Source organism: Mercenaria mercenaria, chromosome 7, assembly GCF_021730395.1.
Source record: "Mercenaria mercenaria strain notata chromosome 7, MADL_Memer_1, whole genome shotgun sequence".
Taxonomy (NCBI): Eukaryota; Metazoa; Mollusca; class Bivalvia; order Venerida; family Veneridae; genus Mercenaria; species Mercenaria mercenaria.
In genome coordinates, this window is record NC_069367.1 from 74,342,059 (window position 1) to 74,367,944 (window position 25,886).

Below are 25,886 nucleotides of genomic sequence, written 5' to 3' on the forward strand. Positions count from 1 at the left end.
AGAAAAACCCCTAGGGGTTTTAGGAATGGTCGTCATCTATCCTATCCTTCCGTCCATCAGTAAGGATTTTCATGAAACTTGGTTCAAATGATCACCTCATCAAGAGGATGTGCAGAACTCAAGAGTCAGCCATGTCAGCTCAAGGTCAAAGTCGCAACTCGAGGTCAAAGGTTTGTGCCTTCCATTTTGTGCCCGCTCTGTTTCTCCAAAACCCCATGGAGGATTTTCATGAAACTTGTGTCAAATGATCACCTTATCAAGACAATGTGCAGAACTCATGAGTCAGCCATATTGGCTCAAGGTCAAGGTCACAACAACTCGAGGTCAAAAGTTTGAGCTCTGTATCTCCTGAATCATTTACAGTTGAACCTGCCTGAGTGGTCACCTCCATTAAGCAGCCACTTGCCTTAAGCAGCCAATCAGCTTACTTCAAAAATTGAGTTTCTGTTCTAATTTCAACTGCTCTTAAGCAGCCACCTGCCTTAAGTTAAGCAGCCAGATTATGTTGCTGCCTTGGTTGGCTTCTTAACACAGGTTTGACTGTATATGAGCTATTGTTGTGTTAGCTGGAATATTATCCTATTTAATGGATTTATCTAGTCAATTTCTTTCATGCTGTATATTTCTGACTATTATATGAATTCTTTAAGCAGTAATCTCACATACCACTGATACCTTGTGAAACCTTCCATGTTAAGTTTTCTTTACATCAGTAAACTCGCTCACACGCCTACTGTTCCAAATCACACGCATTTTGAAAAATAAATCAAAATTTTTTTTCATAGAAAATCATTGAATTGAACTTGCCCTAAGTCATTGACATGGTGTTTTCATACTGTTTCATACTGTATAATACAACTTTTACATTCACCGGTGCAACCTGTAATTTCTACCACATGAATAAATGTCACTAAAAGTAAACATGGAGGGAGACTATTCAAAACCAGGTATATTTTATGTTGAAAAATACTAAATTTACCATGTGAGGGTGTCTGCAGCTTCTAGTGGGCCCCAGACCCCCACGAGTGTCAACTGCCCCGTCAAACCCAATCACACTTGTGACCTTTGTAGAGCCTTGACAGCCCCATGTGGTTCTGGGACGATCTGTGTATGAAAAGAATTGGAACTACTGCCTTACCCTTGCATGATCGTAAGAGGTGACTAATAGGGTCTTAACACTTGGTTTTGCAGTAACTCTGTGATTCCAGCAGGTATGCAAATTTTGATTCCGTACCTCATGTTTTTATTTCGATGTAAATGAGATGTGGATCCAAAATTTGTAGTCCTGTTTGGCGCCATATAACCTATACTGTGTTGGTGCGCCGTAAAACCCAAATAAATAAATAGAGCCTTGACAGCTATGCTTATGCTTTACATTCCTGTCCTTTCAGACTCAGAAGAGTGTAAATTTATTGTTTTGTTACCAAACATATAGGAAAGTTTGCTCCATTTCAGCTTGTAAATCATCAATGAAACTTTTTTATGATCAGTTCAGTTTATTTATGCCCCAGAGAATGGTTATGATTACAATGCTTCATAGGATGGTTGCCTGTGGTCAGTAGATGACCTTTATTGTTTTAGGGTCAGAAGGTCAAAGGTCAAGGTCACAATGAGTTTGAAAATGGTTTCTTCTTGATAATTGATACATGATGATTGTCTGTGGTCAGTAGATGACCTTTATTGTTTTGGGGTCAAAGGTCAAGGTCACAATGAGTTTGAAAATGGATTCTTTTTGATAATTGATATAAGATGATTGTCTGTGGTCAATTGATGATCACTGTTGTTTTATGAGCCAGCAGGTCAGAGCAAGTGTTAACAGTCTCTACTAAGTAACTAAAGAACATTTGTGCCTACTGCTTTTAAGCCTCATAGAACTATTTCCTGTGGTCAGCAGATGACTGAAATGTTTTTGATGTCTATAGGTCAAAGGACAATGTTACACATGGAATACAGTCAATATTTGTAGGAGATTGCCTTTGGTCAGGAGATGACCATGTTGTTTTTAGGGTCAGTACTTGAAGCTTGATTGTTCCAGTGACCTTGTCATTTAAAAAAGGTCTCTTTTTTATTTACTGGAAAATGTTTGGGCCAGTAGCCTTCAAACTTCATGGGATGATCCCCTGTAGACAATGTTTTGAGGTCATAAGTCAAGGTTATAGTATGCAAAATTTGTCATCAGGCTCTTGGGGGCATATATGGTTTACAAATAACTCTTGGTTCATTACCATTTTACATCGTTGTCATTACCAGTAAATGAAACAAAAGTTTTGTGCTGTATTTCAGCAATTCAACTTTTTGTTTTGATACAGCATTAGCAACAGTGTATAATTATCAATTAATACTATGATATTTTTCTTCATATTGAAGACTGCAGTCCCAGCTTGGATGAGTAGGAGGAGTTGAAACCTCAGGAAGATAAAATATGTAATTTATTTATATTAGTATGTAATGAATGTACCGGTAATAAATTACACATTTATACATGTACCTAATTTCTCTTGCATACTTATTAGGTTGTAGACAGCTAATGTCCGTAGTATCTTTGGTATATGCAGGAAGCCCAAAGTGATACAAAAATACTATTGCCTTAATGAATTTATTCTGCTACTTTATTTATGACTTTGTCACCCAGATTTCACAATATTTAACATACTTCACTTGGCCTCTTCCCTAATTTTCCATGCATCAGAATGGAGCAGTATCAGCTCTTGCATAGATCTCCATCTGATTATAAACACTGCCATTTTTGTGTACCCATCTTGACAGGATGTATTATTGAGATCAACATCTGTCTATGCTCTAATTTGAACAGCTGTTATCCATTGTTCACCAGACTTGATGAGAATGTATATGAGCATAAGATTTTGTCCCAAGTTTGATAGACAGTTGGATCCTGTAGAGTTATGACCCTTGTGTTGCTCAACATTTTTAAAGTAGATAGTCTCTCCTCAATTATTAGAATAATTTTCTTGGAACTAGACCGAAGTTGTACAGATAGAATTTAGATAAAGTTTGATAACCAGCCAGATCAGAGGATTTTTTTTCTTAGATCTGAAATGTGCTTATATAGAATGTGTATTTCTATGAAATTTAGGAAATTGGTAACCAGCTGGTTTAGATCTATGGAACTATTGCCCTTGAGGGCTTCAAAATAATGAAAATTATTTGGATGAAGAGTTTTAAAAGTCAGAATTAAGTTAGTTTTTCCAGCTTACAACAGTTTTGGTATTTTTTCAACTTCAGTATGTTTTTATATTTCGGATTTCAGAAGAAAACATAGTTTAACAAGTGAGGTCGCATCAAATTGTTACCAATACTAAAACGCCAGACAAATTACTCTTTAAATGTCTGCATTGATTTCATATTTGCACTTCATTTTTTCAGCATCTATAAAAAGTGCTTTTTATTTCTTTAGATATTATGCTAAAATCCTTTTTTCCCCATTTCAAACAATTAACAATGCTATTTTCCCCAAATCCACCAGTTTTGGCGGCATTCCCAAAGTCATTGAGAAAGTCCTGCTTGGGAATTTAATAATAGTTAATTCTTCTTATTTTGCTATTGCTGGCGTGAATATTAAAGTTATTCTTCATGAATGGCTTAGACCAGTTTTAATTATAGATATATATGTCACTACAGGGGTCAGTGTTTGTACATAGAAATATATATGACTGTATGAAATTATTTTTCACCTTTGAAATACTGACGTAGCGTGTAACTATCAATGGTCACCTCCAAGATTAATGAACCTGCTAAAACTTTTTGAGGGAAGCAAAGTAAAATTAGATCAAAATGATAACAAAGAAAAATGTTACAGAAGTTGCAAAAATATGGAAACTTCAGTTTGGTCTCCTTCTAGCTATCAAAAATGCTGGATTTGCATTGCTTTGGCAGTTTCCCTTCTTTGAACATAATTATTATTTAATGATTAAATTGGGCTTTTTTTTGTTTGGATCTGCAATTTACCACTTTCCAAAAATTATATTATATGAATTCCTGTGTTAAATGATGAAAAAAGTGGGTTTTACATTTTGAGTGGTGACCATTGTTAGTTTTGATGCAAACTATCCTTTGCTCATACTAATAAATTTGCAATTTTTCATAAATTATACAATTAATAAACAATTAATAATCCACAGTAGGAATGTTCCTTTACAGCTTATAAAGCAGAGTTGTCAGAGTAGCTTACCATGGAGTTGGGAGGCATGTACATGCAGATCCCAGTGGTGGTGAAGAGGTGACTTTCGTTGTGGTGGATGTCATGTGTTTCAGTATTGTAAGCCTGTCTTGCTGAAGGGGTTTGACTGTGCTTTCAATGTTGAGTTGTTCATTTATGACCACCGAGAGCACTGTATCTTGATAAAGTACAGTGCATGCTTGTCAAAGTTACTTCGTGGCATTGGTTGAGAGAGTAGGACGTTTTCCTGGAGTGAAGACCCTGGGTTCGTTTCCTTGCTACTCCCATTGTAGTGTATCTTTGGACAATGCACTTTATATGAGAGACAAACTAGCTAGGTACCAGCAGATTGCTGGGTGTAAAGTAAAGGTTTAATCTTACTTATACTGGAATGAATGATGATGCTACAAAGTCAACTATGTTTTTTAAGCTGTAATGTACATATTCTACTGTAGGAACAAAATTCTATTAATGTCAGATAAACAATTTGCAAAATCATCAAAGGGTAGTTAGTGTCAACAGACAAGACAGAAGTGACAGGAACATTAGTCTAGACATCTAGGATGGCACCTACAAATAATTGTCATACTATTGAAGGTTTGGGGTTAGGTGGAGACATAAAATATAATTTGTTACAATAGCTCGCTAGGTAGACAGACAGACAGATAGAGAGACAGACAGGCATCTTGGAATATGTGATTGTTAACTGGTAATTACAAGGTTGGGGGTTAATGCGTTAGGGTGGGGGCAAGTTTTTGGCATGGGGGTTGGGAAAAGTGGATTTTCAGGGATATTTATCAGAACACTATTTATTGTCACATGATGGAGTAGGGGATGCATTGTTAATATATTTTGGGAAAAAAAGGATCTAAAATGCATTGGCTGTGAAACATGATGGTGATAGAGTCATCATATCGTGATACTTAATTTTGTTGCTCAATCAAATGTTCACTTTTTTTAAACTGGTATGCATTTTTGTGTTTCTGCCAGTTGTGAGATATATCTGTTTTTTTGTTCGTTTTTTTTTTACAACTGTTTTTTGTACATAGTTTAAAAATCAAAAATGTGTACAAAAGCTTATCAACAACAAAGCAAAACAGGACCACCTTTCCACTATTGGGGAATTGGGATCAGAGGCATTTGGTAGTAAAATTTCTTGTCATTTTAAAGAAAAAGGGAATAAAGGGAAGTTATGAAAAGTGGTGTTTTTGATAAATTTTACATAAAACATTGAATTGAGGTTTAAATAAGGAAGTGTACACATCTAAATTTTTTAGCTGGAATCTGATAATTTTTTTTTCATTATATTTTTTACAGGATTTTTTTCCAAACTAAGGAGTGGTAGATAAGTCTAGAAATGTTTAAAATGAGGGCTCTGCTTAAATCTATTTTCACTTTCTGAAACATTATCAACAATGATTTCTGAACATTTCTGCTTTTCCATAGAGTACAGGCATAGTGCACAGGTGCTCGTCTGAAACTATATAGGGAATTTTTTTTTTTTCATTATAGCATTAAAAATAATGGAGTGAAATACTATAAGACAGATTACAGTGCAGCTGGTAAAGTTTTCATGTGTCTTTCAACACTAGAGCATCCTTTGCTTCATTTACATAATAACTTGTTTTATCTTAAGGTATACTCCACTCCCTTTCATATACATGAATTACACAATGTATATTTCTATATATACCTCATATACCTCACTCAATTGTATACCCCTGTAGTACTCCACCCAGATTTTTCATTATATCTCCCATTCTTGTATACCCATTTTACTCCACACCCCTTTGTACCAAAACATGCATCACCTAGAGCATATTTAGATATAATCTCAGACCTTGGTGTTAAATAGTGCATATTTCTTAATATACTTCACTCCCTTGTATACCCACACATTACACAAAACATATTTCTACATAAAGTAAAACCTGCTTTAGTGGTCACCTCTGTTCATCAGCCAGTCTGTCTTAAGCAGCATTCTATAAATTACTTGCATTAAGCAGCCACCTGCTGTAAGCAGCCACTTTTTCCCACTCCCTTGGCTGGCTACTTAAGACAGATTTTACTGTACTTCCAACCAAGACTTACCCCAGCATTGCCTATAACTGGCGACTGATATGCCTGTATCACTTTGCGTTCTTCCTGCATTAAAAATTAAAGTTTGAATAATAATAATAGGTCAATATTTATGAAAAAGGTACATTTGTAAATTTATTTTCTCTTCCTTTGTCAAGCCTGGCTGCAGCTGACGTGTCATAAAGAGGATAGCAAATACATGTGTAGTTCTGGTATGGAATTTTTTGAATGAGTTTAGTAAAGTTATATTATTCCAGCCTCTGGCAAACATGATATTTTTTATTCAGCAGATTCAGTAAATTCAGTACTGAAAACTACACATATTTCATATTTATCACATGCAGACACCAAACATCCTTTTCAGACTCTAATACTATAAAAATGGAAGACATTATATATAATAAGGTTACTCAGTCTTGAGCTGAAAACAGAGTTCTCAATGTGATGAATAATCAGAGCTCCAGATAAGCTTTTGGTGCAATTGGGTATTTACCCATCACTTTTTGTCTGAATTGGGTATTGGAAATTTGAATTGGGTAAAAATAATATCATTACCCAGCCTTTTCAGAAGTAATTGGGTATTTGCTAAAACCAATTGGGTATTTTACCAATCTCGCACTAACAATTGAGTATTTTTTTGCTTACAGTATACATGGTATATATCATTAAACAGGACTGACTGCGCCCTTCAATGTTTAATACAAAAATGTATTTAAAATTGTAATGAATGTTTCATACTGTTGTTTTTCTTTTTCACTTTTAATGCAGTCTGTGATCAGTTCATCCACAATATCCCGAACGATGTGGTCACCGCAATATGCATTGTCCCAAAAGATGTCATCCAGTATTGGTGACACTATATCGTCACAAACAGATAACTGTCATTGTTGAACAGCAAAATATCCCACTAATTTGTTTGTTTGTGCTGCAACAATGTTTTTTCCTGCAACCTCTTTTCATTTATCGGCGTAAAATTGTTTACAAAGCGTCCAAATAACACCGATCAGCCGACTGAATGGTCCTGTTATTTTTCTGATAAATTGCAACCTGTTCTGCAATAACGTATAACCAGTCAGTCAAATCTAGCGTTAAAGTCTCGTACCCGTTCTAGTTAAATATGGAAAATGCGATACGCAAGCTATTTTTTACGAATTGGGTATTAGGAATTTTAATTGCGTTTCAGTACGCACACTGTATGAATTCAATTGGGTTTTCTGCAATTTTAATTGCGTAAATACGCAAATACGCAGCTTATCTGGAGCTCTGAATAATACATACATATATTATAAGAATCTGTTCGTCCATCCACAATTTCGAGTCTGGTCCATAATTCTGTCATTCATTGAAGGATTTTGATATTACTTGGCACAAATGTGCCCCATGATGAGACGACGTACCATGCACAAAGCCCGGACCACTAGCTCAAATGTCAAGGTCACACTTGGAGGTCCAAGGTCAGCAGGGCTTTTTTCCTGTCCTGACCATAACTCTGCCATCCATGAAGGGATTTTAATATTACTTGGCGCAAATGTACCTCGTAATAAGACGATGTGTACAAATTTCAGACCCCAAGGTCAAGGTCACACTTGGCAGTCAAATGTTAGCATGGCATGAACGGGGGGTGTGTTTTGTTTTTTAATATTACTTGACACAAATGTTCCCCATAATGAGACAATGTGTCATGTACAATACCCAGACCCCTAGTGCAAAGGTCAAGGTCACACCTAAAGGTCAAAAGTTAACATTCATCTTTTCCTATCCAGCCTGTAAAATATTTTAATAAAAGCTCATGTGCCATATGGACCCATTTTGAGCTCGACTTTTCGAAGAAAAAGTAAAGCTATTGCACTCGCCCGGGGCGTCGGCATCGCCGTTGGTTAAAGTTTTTGATGAAGTCAGATATCTCTGTTACTATAAAAGCTATTGACTAGAAACACCAAGAGAAACAATCCACATAACTCTGATTTGAATTTTCATGGAGTTATGCCCCATTTTGACTTAGAATTTTTTGTTAAAGTTTTTTATAAAGTCAATATCTCTGTCACTGTCAAAGCTATTGGCTTGAAACTTAAAATAGTTAACTATCAAAGTCTACACCAGGAGAAACGATCCCCATAACTCTGATTTGAATTTTGACAGAGTTATGCCCTTTTTAACTTAGAATTTTTGGTTAATTGTTTTGATAACATCAAATATCTTTAGTACTATTAAATCTATTGACTTGAAACTTGAAATAGTTATTTACTGGCAAAGTCTACACCAGGAGAAACAATCCCCATAACTCTGATTTGAATTTTGACAAAGTTATGCCCCTTTTTAACTTAGAATTTTTGGTAAAAGATTTTGATTAAGTCAGATATCTCTGTTTGTATCAAAGCTATTGACTTGAAACTTAAAATGGTTATTTACTATCATAGTCTACACCAGGAGAAACAAACCCCATAACTCTGATTGAATTTTGACAGAGTTATGCCCTTTTTTAACTTAGATTTTTCGGTGAAAGTTTTATAAAGTTTTTACTGGCAAAGCTCTAATTCAGTCAAGCACTGAGAAAAGTCGAGCGCACTGTCATTTGGACAGCTCTTGTAAAAAATATACTATATGTACAGGTATTTCATATCAATGTTATGGAGTTGGATTAAAGGCACGTGCATGTGATAAATTATTAAAGTTTTCTCTCCCCTGGATTTAACTGCACCTTTTCTTGCCTAGTTAGCCGGAAAGTATATAATTATCTAGCGGATATTACTGTCTACCTTGTCAATGATAGTTCGATCCTCGGGCGGGGCGTATGTTCTCCGTGACTATTTGATAAACGACATTGTGTCTAAAATCATTAGTCCTCCACCTCTGGTTCATGTGGGGAAGTTGGCAGTTAATTGCGGAGAACAGGTTTGTACTGGTACAGAATCCAGGAACACTGGTTAGGTTAACTGCCCGCCGTTACATGACTGAAATACTGTTGAAAAACGGCGTTAAACCCAAAACAAACAAACAAATTGTCAATGATAGTGTGCGCTTAGAGTGATGTCATAATAGTAAGATCCTCATAATAAATACTATTACCAGAGGTCCAAAGATCAAGTCAATAGATTTGACCTTTGACAAGCCCTTAAATAAGAGTTTTTATGCCCCCGAAGGGAGGCATATAGTTTTTGAACCGTCTGTCTGTCGGTCTGTCAGTCTGTCGGTCTGTCGGTCTGTCCGCATTTTTCGTGTCCGGTCCATATCTTTGTCATCGATGGATGGATTTTCAAATAACTTGGCATGAATGTGTACCACAGTAAGACGACGTGTCGCGCGCAAGACCCAGGTCCGTAGCTCAAAGGTCAAGGTCACACTTAGACATTAAAGGTTATTGCATTGATGGGCGTGTCCGGTCCATATCTTTGTCATCGATGGATGGATTTTCAAATAACTTGGCATGAATGTGTACCACAGTAAGACGACGTGTCGCGCGCAAGACCCAGGTCCGTACCTCAAAGGTCAAGGTTACACTTAGACATTAAGGGATAGTGCATTGATGGGCGTGTCCGGTCCATATCTTTGTCATCAATGGATGGATTTTCAAATAACTTGGCATGAATGTGTACCACAGTAAGACGACATGTAGCGCGCAAGACCCAGGTCCGTATCTCAAAGGTCAAGGTCACACTTAGACATTAAGGGATAGTGCATTGATGGGCGTGTCCGGTCCATATCTTTGTCATCGATGGATGGATTTTCAAATAACTTGGCATGAATGTGTACCACAGTAAGACGACGTGTCATGCGCAAGACCCAGGTCCGTAGCTCAAAGGTCAAGGTCACACTTAGATGTTAAAGGTCTTTTTTCATGATAGTGCATTGATGGGCGTGTCTGGTCCATATCTTTGTCATTCATGCATGCATTTTAAAATAACTACGCATAAATGTGTGACACAGTAAGACGACGTGTCGCGCGCAAGACCCAGCTCCGTAGGTCAAAGGTCCTAAACTCGAACATCGGCCATAACTATTCATTTAAAGTGCCATCGGGGGCATGTGTCATCCTATGGAGACAGCTCTTGTTTTATGTGACATAGGATATATCATTCATACAGGAACTGATTATTAAGGAACAATAAATAAAGAACACAATTTGGACACAGTTTAAATATGAATACTCTCTCAGACTTAAACCCTGAAGTGACATATATCCAGAGAATAAATGGAAAAAGGTGAAAAGCAAGAATTGGGCAAAGTTTTATTCCCAGGTTGAACTGATTGAGTAGTTCAGCTGATGTATTGAAAATAAATAAAGAAGCATCAGAACATGTTGTAAATTATACACTTTCTTTCATCTATAAAATTATACTTAAAAAAAGATATTATTGTTTTCACAGATACCCCTTACCTAAAAAATGTTTCCACAGACTACTTGACCGGTTTGTGACACTAAGTAAGCTATACATACTTACTTAGATGCAGTTGAGATATTGTTGATCTGCACTGGTGTGTAGTTTTCATCATGGGTTTAATCTTTTTCACCGCCTCGGTAGCCTAGTGGTAGAGCGTCCGCTTCGAGTGCGGGAGGTCGTGGGTTCGATCCCCAACCGCGTCATATCAAAGACGTAAAAAATGGTACTAGTAGCTTCCTCGCTTGGCGCTCAGCATTAAGAGGATAGTGCTAGGACTGGTCAGCCCGGTGTCAGTATAATGTGACTGGGTGGGATATCATGCCACGTGTCTACGGCGTGATATTCAAGTGAGGCAGCACTATAAAGTTGGGCATTGTGCTCACTGCTACAAGTAGACACCGTCGTTTATATGACTGAAAAATTGTTGAAAAAGACGTTAAACCCGAACACACACACACACACACACACACACACACCTTTTTCACAAGCATTATAGATAATAAAAATAACCCCAGTTTTACAGATATTCAATGTTATAGGTTGAAAAAGACTTGAGCAAACATTTACTAAGATATAACATGCAGATTATCACTTCCAGTGGCATGAAGCTATATGAGGGACAGTCATGCACTTTTCAATAATAGTCTCTTGTTTACTTATTAGCCCAGTAAACATGGGTAGAATATAGCACAAACTATGGACTACTAGGGATATAGGGGTTGGGTAACAAGTTCATTTAATAACATAAAGCTGGTATAACATAATATACGCCACAGTGTGCAGCCCCATTTACACAAGTCAGTACAAAATTGATCCTTTTCAGTATTTAATAATGACATCATGTGCAACTATGGCTACAGTAAAAAACACTATAAAACATGTGTACAGCTTACAGCACAGCCCTGCTTCCCAGATTTCTTAACTCTGCTAAAAGTTTGCTGCTAGATAAGGAGGGGACACTCCTTGTTCAAGGTATTCAACATTTTTGGACCACCATCCCAGTATGATTACATGACCTGATTGTATGAATGTGTGACCACCACAACCACTATTTTTGCATGTAAAGGAAACTTGGGATAAGTCTACACTAATAAAATGTTAAGGACTGTATCATGTATACTTCATTAAAGTCATGTTCAGTAGGTGAAAACTGAAGAAAAAAATCTTTCTGACCTACATACCTACATGTAACTATTGCTTGTGGTGAGTAAATGACCCCAGTTGATTTAAGGTCAATAGGACCCGGAGATTTAGATTTGGTTTCTGGTTATTAAATGAGTAATACTTAAAGATTTTGGATACTTTTTAGTCCAAGACTGTACCTATGAAACCGAGTGATATGAGTTAACACTTTCCTAGTAGCCAATTTTAGCTTGTTGACTCGGTGTCAATATATTTGTATTGTTTTTTTCATCTGTCTAAGTAATCACTAGTTCATTGCAGAGATATACTACAGCCAACAAGCAAACATGGTTTATTTTCTGCAAAAGCAGTAATGGCAGCGTTTGTGGAAATACATCAATAGAAGGTGGATGTTTATCAAACCTAAAATGGCCAATCGCAGCAAAATAGAAAGTATGGAAAGTTGAAGATGAAAAATGGACTATTAATAGACCGTAATTGAAGAACATAACAGCGGTATGGTTTGTACTGTCTGTACTGATGGCAGTTTAGGATGCTTTCACAATAATGGTTTTGCATGTATAATGGAATATCAAATTTTTGGAAGTAAAAATGTCAATAAATTATCAAATCATAAATGAACGTAACTTTTTTCTGACCAAGCAGCAGTAAATATAAGCAATAAAGTTATATCGGCTGTTTTGCCACTTGAGGACAAAATTCCAATGAAAATTATAAAAATGAATTGTGTGTATTAAGTGTTAGTCAGCTGTATGGGGCATACAATCATATGACATCAGTCTAAATGAGTTGCGGCAAAAGCTTATACCAAGTTTTATTTTACAAGTACAAAAAAATCACTTTTTGCCGCAAACAATGATAATACTAGTATACTTGATTTCTAAATTTTAACTCCAAGTTATTTGTATGTTTTAAGTTCTACACAGGAGGCCACTTGTGCCTAACAAATGCCTGGAAGGTGACCTGGGGTCTTCCTCCACCGTCAGTAGCTGGAAAGTTATCATATTACCTTTAATTATGTTGTGGTTACATCAAACTCAACAAAGAAAATTGGAACTGTTAAAATAGAGTCTTGGGGTATTTTAGCTTACTAGCTTAGATTGTTGAGAATTCTATGGCTGTTACAGGATGGCGGAGACTATCCCTCATAATGACTGGGCCTACTTGGAAGAAGTTCACACCAAATTACTGCAAGTCCTTGTCCGACAGTGCCAGTAGAGTATCATCTATGATCAGTATAATTATGATGGACCACGTCTCACCGACTCGCAGGTCAAAGCCTTCAGTCACACAAGTACACTAGCAGGTAGGTGGAATGTGTAATCTTAGAATACTGTAAAACATTGAGGTAGCAAATGGACATTGGTTTTAAAATGATTGAGTTATTCATTATTTCGAATAATCCAAACATAAAATATATAAAGGAAACAGGCGAAAACTACACTGATAGTTTTGTCTAAGGAAGAGTATTTTATTAGTCCCCAACTGGTTGAAAATGAGTTTCGGGGACACTAACAATACGCTTTTCTGCCATTCCGCAATTTGTGTCCAGTCCATAACTCTTGTCATTCATTAAGGAATTTTAATATTGGTTAAGGCTGGGGTATTGTATGACTATAAAATACATGTGCCTTTGCTCAGTTTGACCAAAAGCAGACTAATTTCCCAGTTGATGAATTATCTGAAAATTCAGATATGGTTGAAAGGATGAAGGGTGAATTGTACTGACATTGATCAATTTTAGAGATGAAAAAAATTTGTCTGTATTCCATATTTTGACCACGAAATTATTTAACATATCAGTTGTATGTCCGTTGATGTCATGACAGTGTCTTTTTCAAGGAACAGTGTATATGGTGAGAGAAATACTAAAAATCTGTGTGCTTGCTCTTGTCTGACTTGTGTATTAGTACCCCAACCTAAACAGTAAACATGTTTTAGAAAGAAAAAATGTGGAGAAAAAGAGAAAATTAGTGGAATATATGCCAGGTGTGTTTTGGAAAGCATAGCCTGATTGTTAGGATGCTGGTTAACACATACGTTCCTAAACCATTGCTTAGAAATGGCATTCACCCTCTGTACTTACCCGTTCAAGATAGATAACTCTCTGATTGATGTTACAGGCAGTGTGTTAGCTGTGTATATCTATAGTATGTTTGATCAATGTTTGCAGCCTGGACACTCAAGCAGAAATAAGGTCTATCTGTATGAAGGAGATTGGTGTATGGATGAAAAAATATCCCAACATGTTTCTCCATGATGGACACTTGAAATATGTTGGCTTGACTTTGTATGACAAGGTGAGTTATTCAGTTGTTCACACACACACAGTGTAATGACGGAATTCAATTTGTTCTGGAAAATCATGGAAATCAATTGATTTGAGGAAAAGTCATGGAAATCTATTTAACTCCGTAAAAGTCACAGAATTTAATTTTTTTTCTGGAAAAGTGATTAAATTTGAATTTATGCTGGTTTTATGTTTAAATCAGGGATCAAAATAGCTTTTTCAAAAGTACAAAAACACTTCAATATAATTTCTTCAATAAGTAATTTGTTAAAACACTGATACAATATCAAACTCATTGTGAAAAGTGATGTGTTGAATAATTTTTGAGGGCCATAATATAAGTGGCCCTTTGCTTCACACTGATTCTGGTAATTAAAAACTGTCAGTTTGTTGAATGTCGTGGAAAACTGGAAAAAAAATATGGAAAATTCATGGAAACTTGCTAGCTTATAATTTAAGTCTTGTGCAAATCATATTGTTTATTGTAAGTTTGTTCTATTCAGCCTGTTAGTCTGCTATTGGTTATTTTTGGCTCAAACAGCTCTAGAAGTTAAATCATGGTGCATATCCATATCTGCGGACTCTTTGTGAAATCTGCTATATCGGCGGTTTCTTTGCATCGATACTGGCGATTCTTTGCTAAAAACAATGTCCAGGTTGGTAGAGGAGGCAAAAAAACGAGCTGTCATTTTCCACAGTCTTTAACAACTTTTTCCTTCAATATCATACATATCAATCGCACTATTTGTATTTATTTTTAGCTCATCTGATTTTTTGAAAAAAAATGATGAGTTATTGTCATCACTTGAGCGGTTGTCGGCGTCGGCGTCGGCGTCTGCGTCGGCGTTGCCTGGTTAAGTTTTATGTTTAGGTCAGCTTTTCTCCTAAACTATCAAAGCTATTGCTTTGAAACTTGGAATACTTGTTCTCCATCATAAGCTGACCCTGTATAGCAAGAAACATAACTCCATCTTGCTTTTTGCAAGATTTATGGCCCCTTTTGTACTTAGAAAATATCAGATTTCTTGGTTAAGTTTTATGTTTAGGTCAGCTTTTCTCCTAATTTATTTATTTTATTTTATTTTGTTGGGTTTAACGTCGCACCGACACAATTTTAGGTCATATGGCGACTTTCCAGCTTTAATGGTGGAGGAAGACCCCAGGTGCCCCTCCGTGCACTATTTCATCACGAGCGGGCACCTGGGTAGAACCACCGACCTTCCGTAAGCCAGCTGGATGGCTTCCTCACGTGAAGAATTCTACGCCCCAAATGAGGTTTCGAACCCACATCGATGAGGGGCAAATGGTTTGAAGTCAACGACTCTAACCACTCGGCCACGGAGGCCCCGCTTTTCTCCTAAACTATCAAAGCTATTGCTTTGAAACTTGGAATACTTGTTCACCATCATAAGCTGACCCTGTATAGCAAGAAACATAACTCCATCTTGCTTTTTGCAAGATTTATGGCCCCTTTTGTACTTAGAAAATATCAGATTTCTTGGTTAAGTTTTATGTTTAGGTCAACTTTTCTCCTAAACTATCAAAGCTATTGCTTTGAAACTTGGAATACTTGTTCACCATCATAAGCAGACCCTGTACATCAAGAAACATAACTCCATCTTGCTTATTGCAAGAATTATTGCCCCTTTTGGACTTAGAAAATCAGTTTTCTTGGTTCAGTTTTATGTTTAAGTCAGCTTTTATCCTAAACTATCAAAGCTATTGCTTTAAAACTTGCAACACTTGTTCACCATCATAGGCTGACCCTATACAGCAAGAAACATAACTCCATTCTGCTTTTTGCAAGATTTATGGCCCCTTTTGGACTTAAAAAATATCAGATTTCTTGGTTAAGTTTTATGTTTAGGTAAACTTTTTCTCTTAAACTATCAAAGCTATTGCTTTGAAACTTGCAACACTTGTTCACCATCATAAGCTGACCCTGTACAGCAAGCAACATAACTCCATCCTGCTTTTTGCAATAATTATTGCCCCTTTTGGACTTAGAAAAATCATTTTCTTGGTTGAATATTATGTTTAAGTCAACTTTTCTCATAAACTATCAGCTATTGCTTTAAAACTTGCAACAGTTTTTCACCATCATAAGTGGACACTGTACATCAAGAAACATAACTCTATCCTGCTTTTTGCAAGAATGATGGCCCTTTTTAGACTTAGAAAATCATGGGTAGGACAATATTTCTATTATACAAAAAAAAATCAGATGAGCGTCAGCACCCGCAAGGCGGTGCTCTTGTTCAATATTCTTCCAAGAGCTACTGACAAATAGGCCGTAATGTAAATGGAATTATTCAAAACCCCTTACTTTCGGTTTTTGTCAGGGCACCGGCAGTTTCTCTGCACACCAGTTTTTGATGCACAGGCAGGCTCTCTGCATTACGCACAGACAGGCTATTAAAGCTTATGTCGCACTTCCGCGTTGTGATTTTTACTAAACACTTTAAAGTCAATAAGCAACACTTTTTATGCCCTCCTTCAAAGAAGGAGGGGTATATTGTTTTGCAGATGTCGGTCGGTAGGTCGGTTGGTCGGAATGTAGACCAATCCGTTTCCGGATGATAACTCAAGAACGCTTGGGCCTAGGATAATGAAAGTTGATAGGGAGGTTGGTCATCACCAGCAGATGACCCCTATTGATTTTGAGGTCTGTATGTCAAAGGTCAAGGTCACAGTGACCCAGAATAGTAAAACGGTTTCTGGATGATAACTTGAGAACACTTGGGCCTAGGATCATGAAAGTTGATAGTGAGGTTGGTAATGACCAGCAGATGACCCCTATTGATTTTGAGGTCAGTATGTTAAAGGTCAAGGTCACAGTGACCCTGAACAGTAAAACGGTTTCCGGAAGATAACTCCAGAACGCTTAGGCCAAGGGTCACGAAATTTGATAGGAAGGTTGGTCAGGACCAGCAGATGACCCCTATTGATTTTGAGATCAGTATGTCAAAGGTCAAGGTCACAGTGACCAGGAACAGTAAAATGGTTTCCAGGCAATAACTCTAGAACGCTTGGGCCTAGTGTTAGGAAAATTGATAGTTAGGTTTGCCATAACCAGTAGATGACCCCTATTGATTTTGAGGTCATTAGGTCAAAGGTCAAGGTCACATTGGCCAGGACCAGTTAAAATGGTTTCTGATCTTCTTATCCAAAACCATAGGGCCTAGGGCTTTGATATTTGGTATGTAGCAAAATCTAGAGGTCCTCTACCAAGATTGTTCAGATTATTTCCCTGGGGTCAAATATGGCCCCGCCCCGGGGGTCACATGGTTTATATAGACTTATATAGGAAAAAAACTTTGAAAAAACCTCTTGTCCAAAACCACAGGGCCTAGGGCTTTGATATTTTTTATATGACATCATCTAGTGGTCCTCTACTAAGATTGTTCAAATTATTCCCCTAGGGTCAAATATGGCTCTGCCCTGGGGGTCACATGGTTTACATAGACTTATATAGGGAAAAGCTTTAAAAATCTTCTTGTCCAAACCACAAAGACTATGGCTTTGATATTTTGTGATGTAGCATCATTTAGTGGTTCTCTACCAAGTTTGTTCAAATTATCGCTCTAGGGTCAAATATGGCCCCGCCCCAGGGGTCATATGGTTCATATAGACTTATATAGGGAAAAACTTAGAACCTTCATATCCATAACTTACATCATTCAAATTTGGACCACATGTATAGTTTTGAGTGGCAAGATGAACCTTGACACGAGTTGACCTTGATCTTGACCTAGTGACCTACTTTCACATTTTTGAAGGTACAGGCTTCAAATTTGGACCACATGCATAGTTTTTTGTTCCAAAATAAATTTGACCTTGATTTTGACCTAGTGACCTACTTTCACATTTCTCAAGCTACAGCCTTCAAATTTGGATCACTTGCATAGTTTTGTGTACTGAAATGAACTTTGATCTTGAGATAGACCTAGTGACCTACTTTCACATTTCTGAAGGTACAGGCTTCAAATTAGGACCACTTGCATAGTTTTGTGTTCCGAAATAAAATTTGACCTTGATTTTGACCTAGTGACCTACTTTCACATTTCTCAAGCTACAGCCTTCAAATTTGAACCACAGACATAGTTTTGTGTACCGAAATGAACTTTGATCTTGAGGTTTACATAGTGACCTACTTTCACATTTCTCAAGCTACAGCCTTCAAATTTGAACCACATGCATAGTTTTGTGTACCGAAGTGAACTTTGATCTTGAGGTTGACATAGTGACCTACTTTCACATTTCTCAAGCAACAGGCTTCAAATTTGGACCGCATGCATATTTTTGTGTTCTGAATTGAAATTTCACATTGATTTTTACCTATTACCTACTTTCACATTTCTCAAGCTACAACCTTCAAATTTGAAGCACATGCATAGTTCTGTCTACCGAAATGAACTTTGACCTTGGAATTGATCTAGTGACCTGCTTTCACATTTCTCAAGCCACAGATTTCAAATTTGGACCACATACACATTGTTTTGTACAGAAATGAAATTTGACATCGATTTTGACCTTGAGCTAGTCTTGAAATTTGGAACATTCAAAAATGGCTCAGTGGATGGTACCAAGATCACTGTTAGTTGTTAGGTTAATAGGTTAAAGGTCAAAGTCAGATTAAACCAGAATGGTAGAACTTTTGTTTACAGTGAGCATATAATTTCTGTTCCTTGTGCAATTACTGAATGCATCAAGGGGGGCATTTTGTGTTCGACGAGCTCTTGTTATTAATAGTTTCTATTTATTAAAAGTCTTTTAGATTCTAAAGTCCTTTCTCACTAACATAAAATAAATGAATATTTCTGAAATTTAGATCTAGAGCCAAAAAAGAAATTTATCAAAAATGAGTTAGCCAGATGGTACCGAGGCCTAAACTGAAGCTTGGGCGATTTTGGCCCTTCTTTTCTATACTTTAGGTCATGTGACAATCACATGCCTGCCGCCTTTTGCAAAATACTTTGCAATGATTGGTCAAAGCTGTTTTTACTCTTGGCTGGCCAGACCTGGGCTGGTTTAGCCGGGACTTTCTGACCAAGTCACGTTTTCCTGACATATGGAGAAATAATATAAAATTATTATTCGGACCCGTAATTAAATATAGTATACATAATGACGGTTTAATTGGTTTGACTTCTCATTAACTGGACATTGGAAAGCCTAGGATGGTCACTAACAATATGTCATTGTCATATGGCCATTCTTATATAAAACTTGACCAATTTACGCATGTACCGATTAATTGAATATACAGGATGGGCCCATTGTATTACACTTATTCTTGCATAAAAACTACTTTTTTCACTGGATCCGCCCATGTATTAACGGGAGAAAAATCGTGTGCAAACAAGGCAGTTCACATGCTGTTAATACCCGATTTTTATTTTTGAAATGCTTTCCCAGGGACGTGTATGTAATTCTGCGCAGATTGACATCTGGTATTTGCGTCTTGTTTCTTTCATAAAAACCTCTTCTTGAAGCATTAAAAATGCAATCTAAACCATAGAATTTTTTACTGTATCAGTAACTTACGTCAAATGCGCTGCCCCCAACATTGTTCGTACTCGTTTCTTACCTTGTTTACTCCCCTTTTAGAACTCGGCGTCAATTCAGATTTTGTAAACAACCGTGAATGTTAAAGAATCGCGTGTTTACCTGTGCAATTCTTTGTTTTTAGGAATCACATTTATGATTTTGGTAAGTATCAGTCGGTATGTTTTTATCTAATATCTCAAAGAATTTATATAAACAGCTTGGAAGCTTGACACTACGTTCGTACTCATCCGTACTCCAACTGCGTGTCCATACTCAATATAACTCGAATGTAAAGTTATTATTCTTGAAATTCTGATTGAGTCCACCAAATTGTGAAATGATATGAACAATTATTGATAATTTTATGTTTGTAATAATGAGAGATAAAAAAAATCGTTTTAAAACCTTCAGGATGTGCTTTTGATAGTGCTGTTTATTTCCGAGCCCTGGATACGGATATTTAAAACATGTTTACCGTTTCCAAGAATAACAAGAATGGTAAATAAAAAATGTACCGGAATCGTCAAGTCATCACATATGAAAACAATACAAAAATCGTCGTGAAATATTTTTTTATGCAATAGCGACAATACACGTTTGTTTTGTGTCTCGGTCTCGGTCACAAACAATCCCGCGGGCTTCTGCAGATGCTAATACACAAAAAAACATGTATTATCCCTACAATTAATTTGGTGCGTAGATCTGACTTTTTATAACTGTCAGTCTTTATTTTTATCTTTCTTGTGAGTGTGTGTGTTGTTTTTCTTTCAAATTACACAGACTTGGCAGGTTTTTGAAAATTGTAAGTTGTTTATTGTTTAAATAGGTTCGATATCAATATTTTCTCTTTTGTACGAACTTCACGATTTTATATTGATAGTCTAAACAGTTCACCATATCTACATTCGTACAAGTAAGAAAAAAAAAACACAAGAAAGATAAAAATAACTAAACAAAAAAGCAGCTTTAATTTTACACTCGTAGAACATTTGAAACCGACACTGGTGAGAGAAATATAAGAGGAGAAACAACTTTTCAAAATAGCTTTTCTTGGTTAACAGATATTTGGTCTATTTTGTGAAACGGAGCGTGCATGTAAAGGTTTGACCATACGAAATTTAAATCTGCCCTGTGACTTTTCAGATGTCTTCAGGATTCCTGGCTGAATAAAAAACAACCTTATCTAAATATAAAGATGTCACTTCAACGCAAATATTTTAAGTATTCTAATGTAGTAATATCATGGGTCGATAATAAACTTATTTTCACCTTGGTTTTCTACGTTTTGATATAAGGCTAAAAGTCGTTAAAGACTGTGGAAAAGGTCAAGCTAGTGTTCCATGTCAGTACACCATCAACTAATTTCATCGAGTTTGTGAGCAAAATAGCTATAATTTAAAAAGTAAATACTACAATACATGTACATAGTAAAGACATTCTAATGTTCCGTGCTCTACTTATTTTTGAGCAGCATACTTATGATCATGGATGGCAGCCTGATTTTTCGACTCCCCTACCAACCTGGACATTTTTTTATAGCAAAGAATTGCCGGTATCTACGCAAAGAAACCGCTGATATAGCAGATTTCGCAAAGAGTCTGCCGATATGGATATGCACCGTGTAAATTTGAAGAGAAAAAAGTTAGTTCTTGTACAGAATATAGGAGCATAGTGCTATAAACATTACATTAATTAAGAAATCTACCTATTTAACGTTTAGGAGTTATTTTGTGACTGATCATACAAAAATCTTTCTGGGTTTCAAAAACACATAGAGACTTGTTTCTGTCTGAAGTACTATAAAGTAAACAAACAGTCACCAACTCCATTTTAATTTGACATTGAGAATATGTTGTAAAAAGTGCATTATAAAAATGTAGAAACATGTTTAAAACCTACTACTTATTTACAGGTTGGTGATGTAAGACTTGGTTTTCTGAAAGCACTATATCCTGTGATACATCCGATCTCTGTCACAAACTGGAGTACTTCACCAACAGAGTCAAGTTTAATTATTTCTTGAAAGCTTCCTGAAATTGTAAGATTTCATGTTGTTTTTAGCTCATCTGATTTTTTGAAAAAAAATGATGAGTTATTGTCATCACTTGAGCGGTTGTCGGCGTCGGCGTCGGCGTCGGCGTCGGCGTTGCCTGGTTAAGTTTTATGTTTAGGTCAGCTTTTCTCCTAAACTATCAAAGCTATTGCTTTGAAACTTGGAATACTTGTTCACCATCATAAGCTGACCCTGTATAGCAAGAAACATAACTCCATCTTGCTTTTTGCAAGATTTATGGCTCCTTTTGTACTTAGAAAATATCAGATTTCTTGGTTAAGTTTTATGTTTAGGTCAACTTTTCTCCTAAACTATCAAAGCTATTGCTTTGAAACTTGGAATACTTGTTCACCATCATAAGCAGACCCTGTACATCAAGAAACATAACTCCATCTTGCTTTTTGCAAGATTTATTGCCCCTTTTGGACTTAGAAAATCAGTTTTCTTGGTTAAGTTTTATGTTTAGGTCAGCTTTTATCCTAAACTATCAAAGCTATTGCTTTAAAACTTGCAACACTTGTTCACCATCATAAGTTGACCCTGTATAGCAAGAAACATAACTCCGTCCTGCTTTTTTCAAGATTTATGGCCCCTTTTGGACTTAGAAAATATCAGATTTCTTGGTTAAGTTTTATGTTTAGGTCAACTTTTTCTCTTAAACTATCAAAGCTATTGCTTTGAAACTTGCAACACTTGTTCACCATCATAAGCTGACCCTGTACAGCAAGCAACATAACTCCATCCTGCTTTTTGCAAGAATTATTGCCCCTTTTGGACTTAGAAAATCATTTTCTTGGTTGAGTATTATGTTTAAGTCAACTTTTCTCATAAACTATCAAAGCTATTGCTTTAAAACTTGCAACAGTTTTTCACCATCATAAGTGGACACTGCACATTAAGAAACATAACTCTATCCTGCTTTTTGCAAGAATGATGGCCCTTTTTAGACTTAGAAAATCATGGGTAGGACAATATTTCTATTACACAAAAAAAATCAGATGAGCGTCAGCACCCGCAAGGCGGTGCTCTTTTTTTTGTTACTATACTATATACATACAGTCCACATAATTATATAGTCTTGCGTGCCTCAAATTCCTGTATACAGTGTCAGTGCGTACCAGGGGGTGTACATTCATCACCTTCAGTGATAGCTCTAGTTTCACCTGGTAAAAATTATGTAATTAATATTTTAAAAGTTATATTTTTTTGTTTTAATACAATAAGATATACTAGCATTGTAACAAGAACACGTGCATGGAGGTTTTAACGGTTGGATGGAGATTTTAACAGGGCAGGAATCTAGTACACTTATCAGGAAAGCACAGCTGCTGTTACACAGCTATTTGTAATGCATAAATTTTTTGTGCTAAGTAAGGGAGTCTTGCACCCCATGACAGCTTGTTGTATGTCTTGGTTCATGTGGTGTGAAATTCAATATTTTCTCACCTATGCAGAAACAGTAGATTGCAGCATCTGCAAGATTGCAGTTTTTTGTGATTGTATCAGTTACTAAATATTCGGAGTGGGTTACTGTGTCCCCTAAAGTTAAAGTAGTATTATATAACAGAAAATTCAAATAATTATGGAGTTTTTCACTATAACTATAACAGAGGCATTTATCATAAACAGCCAGTATTGCCATAATTATATTCAGTTGGAAGTTGCTTGTCTTTTAAAGTTTTGCAGCCAACGCATTTTTAGCTCGACTATACGAAGTATAAGGAGAGCTATCCTACTCGACCCAGCGTCGGCATCGGCATCTTTCCGCATCCCCACCTTGGTTAAAGTTTTTTTACACTTTCTCTTTTTTCAACTTATCTCTATAATTACTTGATGGATTTGATTCAAACTTGAAATACTTATTCCTCATCATTATCCACATCATCTGACATAAAGGCCATAACTCTGGCACCAATATTCCATGAATTATTCCCCCTTTTCACTTAGATTTTCAGGTTAAAGTTTTGATGCACTTTCACTCTATCTCTGGTATTACTGAATGGATTTGATTCAAACTTAAAATAGTTGTTCAACATCATCACCCACATCATATGACATAAGGTGCATAACTCTGGCACCATTTTTTCATGAATTATTCCCCCTTTTTACTTAGAATTTAAGGTTAAAGTTTTTGTGCACTTTCACTCTACCTCTGTTATTACTGAATGGATTTGATTCAAACTTAAAATAGTTGTTCAGCTCAGCATCATCACCCACATCATATGACACAAGATGCATAACTCTGGCACAATTTTTCATGAATTATTCCCCTTTTTACTTAGAATTTCAGGTTAAAGTTTTATGCACTTTCACTCTATCTCTGTTATTACTGAATGGATCTGATTCAAACTTAAACAATTGTTTTTGACATAGACTCAGGCTATTGTGCAATATCTTCATCCACAACTGGAGTCATTAAACACTCCAGTGACAGCTCTAGTTTCCTCAGATGTGCCCAGTTTCACTATCCAGCATCGAAATAGTCGAGCACGCTGTCTCCTGTGACAGCTCTTGTTCTCCAAGTCTTGAAATATTATCTAAATCCCATATCTTTCAATTTTCCTTAATATTTAAGGAAACTATAGACACTAATTTTACTTTGAGAGCAATATCTCTCACAAAAGAATACCTAATAGATTACAAGCTGAATAGTTTGTTTGTGTGAAAGGAAACTGGTAGGGGTGCGTACACCGGTTCTTGATATGTATCGAATACCGGTATTCAGGGTTCGATCGATACATCGGATCGAACGTTCCTGTATCGATCAAAATATCAACCAAAAGCTTACTACATGGTAAATGGCCTCATTACCGCAGATACCTATGTATAATGCGCAGTTTTTTGACCCCCGGGACCACCCCGAATCGTGGGCGCGCAGATTATACACAGGTATAGATGATTTTCCAACTTCGAAAAAAGTTTGTTTCCAATGGTCGCCATTTTGGTAAAGGGAAACTACTCTCCGCGCTGTCACCGCTAAAATATTAGATTGCCGTTACGTTCCGTAAAAGATCGAATGGTTTAATTTTCTTTCAAACAAAATTAATTTCATACAAATTTGAAAGTATTTTGATTAAAGAAATATTAATAAATCACAAAATTTATGATACTGATTAAAGATTGAGTATTCTTTTTAACCGAGATCAAACTGTGAACAACAAAACTGACAGAGGTGACAGCTAATTGCTGGCTATTTGATCATAACAAAAATACTATCACACCTTTTGTTATCATTTGAATTGAGAAGCTCATGTCATTTTGAAAGATACCATTCTGAAATATTGAATCAGCTGTTAGTTATTTCTTCAAAATAGTTAATTAAAAAAAGGTAAAACAACAATTCTAATATGGTTGCCTCTGTTTCTTAAAGAAAAATGTATCCAAGTCCTGTGATTTTGACTCAGAATAGACCGACCTTAGAAGTGAGTAATAAAGTTCATATTGCATTACTATAATGGTCTTGTACTCTATTATTATTCTGTTTGAAAATATCATATGATATATCGAATATCAATCATTTTGTATCGATACAAATATCGTATCAATCATTTTGACCGATACGCACCCCTAGAACCTGGGAGATTATTTATCCAAAATGAAAGTCGGGGAAACCTTTTCTCTAAATTTGAAATAACCAAATTACAATATCACAAACTGCTGCCACCATAGGATGTATTGACTTTCATGTCATTGATGAAATATTAGACACAGAAAAAGTCCTGAAAAAATAGGCGAGACTGCATTAGCATGTAAAGTACTTGTGGTAAAGATCAATATTAAAGCCTCGGAATATTTGTCTGTATCATCCAGTGTACATGAGTCATGTTCTCAAACCGAAACAAATGCTGGTGTTTTGTGTGCTTAAATATTGGAACCTAATAATTGAGTTATAGCCTTTTTTTTTCCGTATGATTCACTGGATGTTATAAGACACAAAGAAGAGTGAATGAAAATAAGTCAGATATATCTGATGTTATAGGTGGATATTTGATTTTTATTCATTGGCAAATGGATTAGAAAGCAAGAAAACAAGGTTTGTTTAGTTTCAGTTGTGACACTGTTGTTTTTAGCTCATCTGATTTTTTGAAAAAAAATGATGAGTTATTGTCATCACTTGAGCGGTTGTCGGCGTCGGCGTCGGCGTCGGCGTCTGCGTCGGCGTTGCCTGGTTAAGTTTTATGTTTAGGTCAGCTTTTCTCCTAAACTATCAAAGCT

General features: G+C 36.2%; 1 long non-coding RNA gene across 1 annotated transcript in view; it reads left to right on the forward strand.

Annotated features, from left to right (window-relative positions):
* Positions 1-4,114: 4,114 nt before the first annotated feature.
* The window catches only part of LOC128558668 (uncharacterized), a 37,321-nt gene continuing 15,549 nt past the window's right edge, over positions 4,115-25,886 (forward strand). Inside the window, exons 1-4 of the long non-coding RNA XR_008371797.1 lie at positions 4,115-12,273; positions 12,906-13,084; positions 13,952-14,078; positions 21,531-21,656. This is a non-coding gene — a long non-coding RNA (uncharacterized LOC128558668). The remainder of the gene's footprint in view (positions 12,274-12,905; positions 13,085-13,951; positions 14,079-21,530; positions 21,657-25,886) is intronic.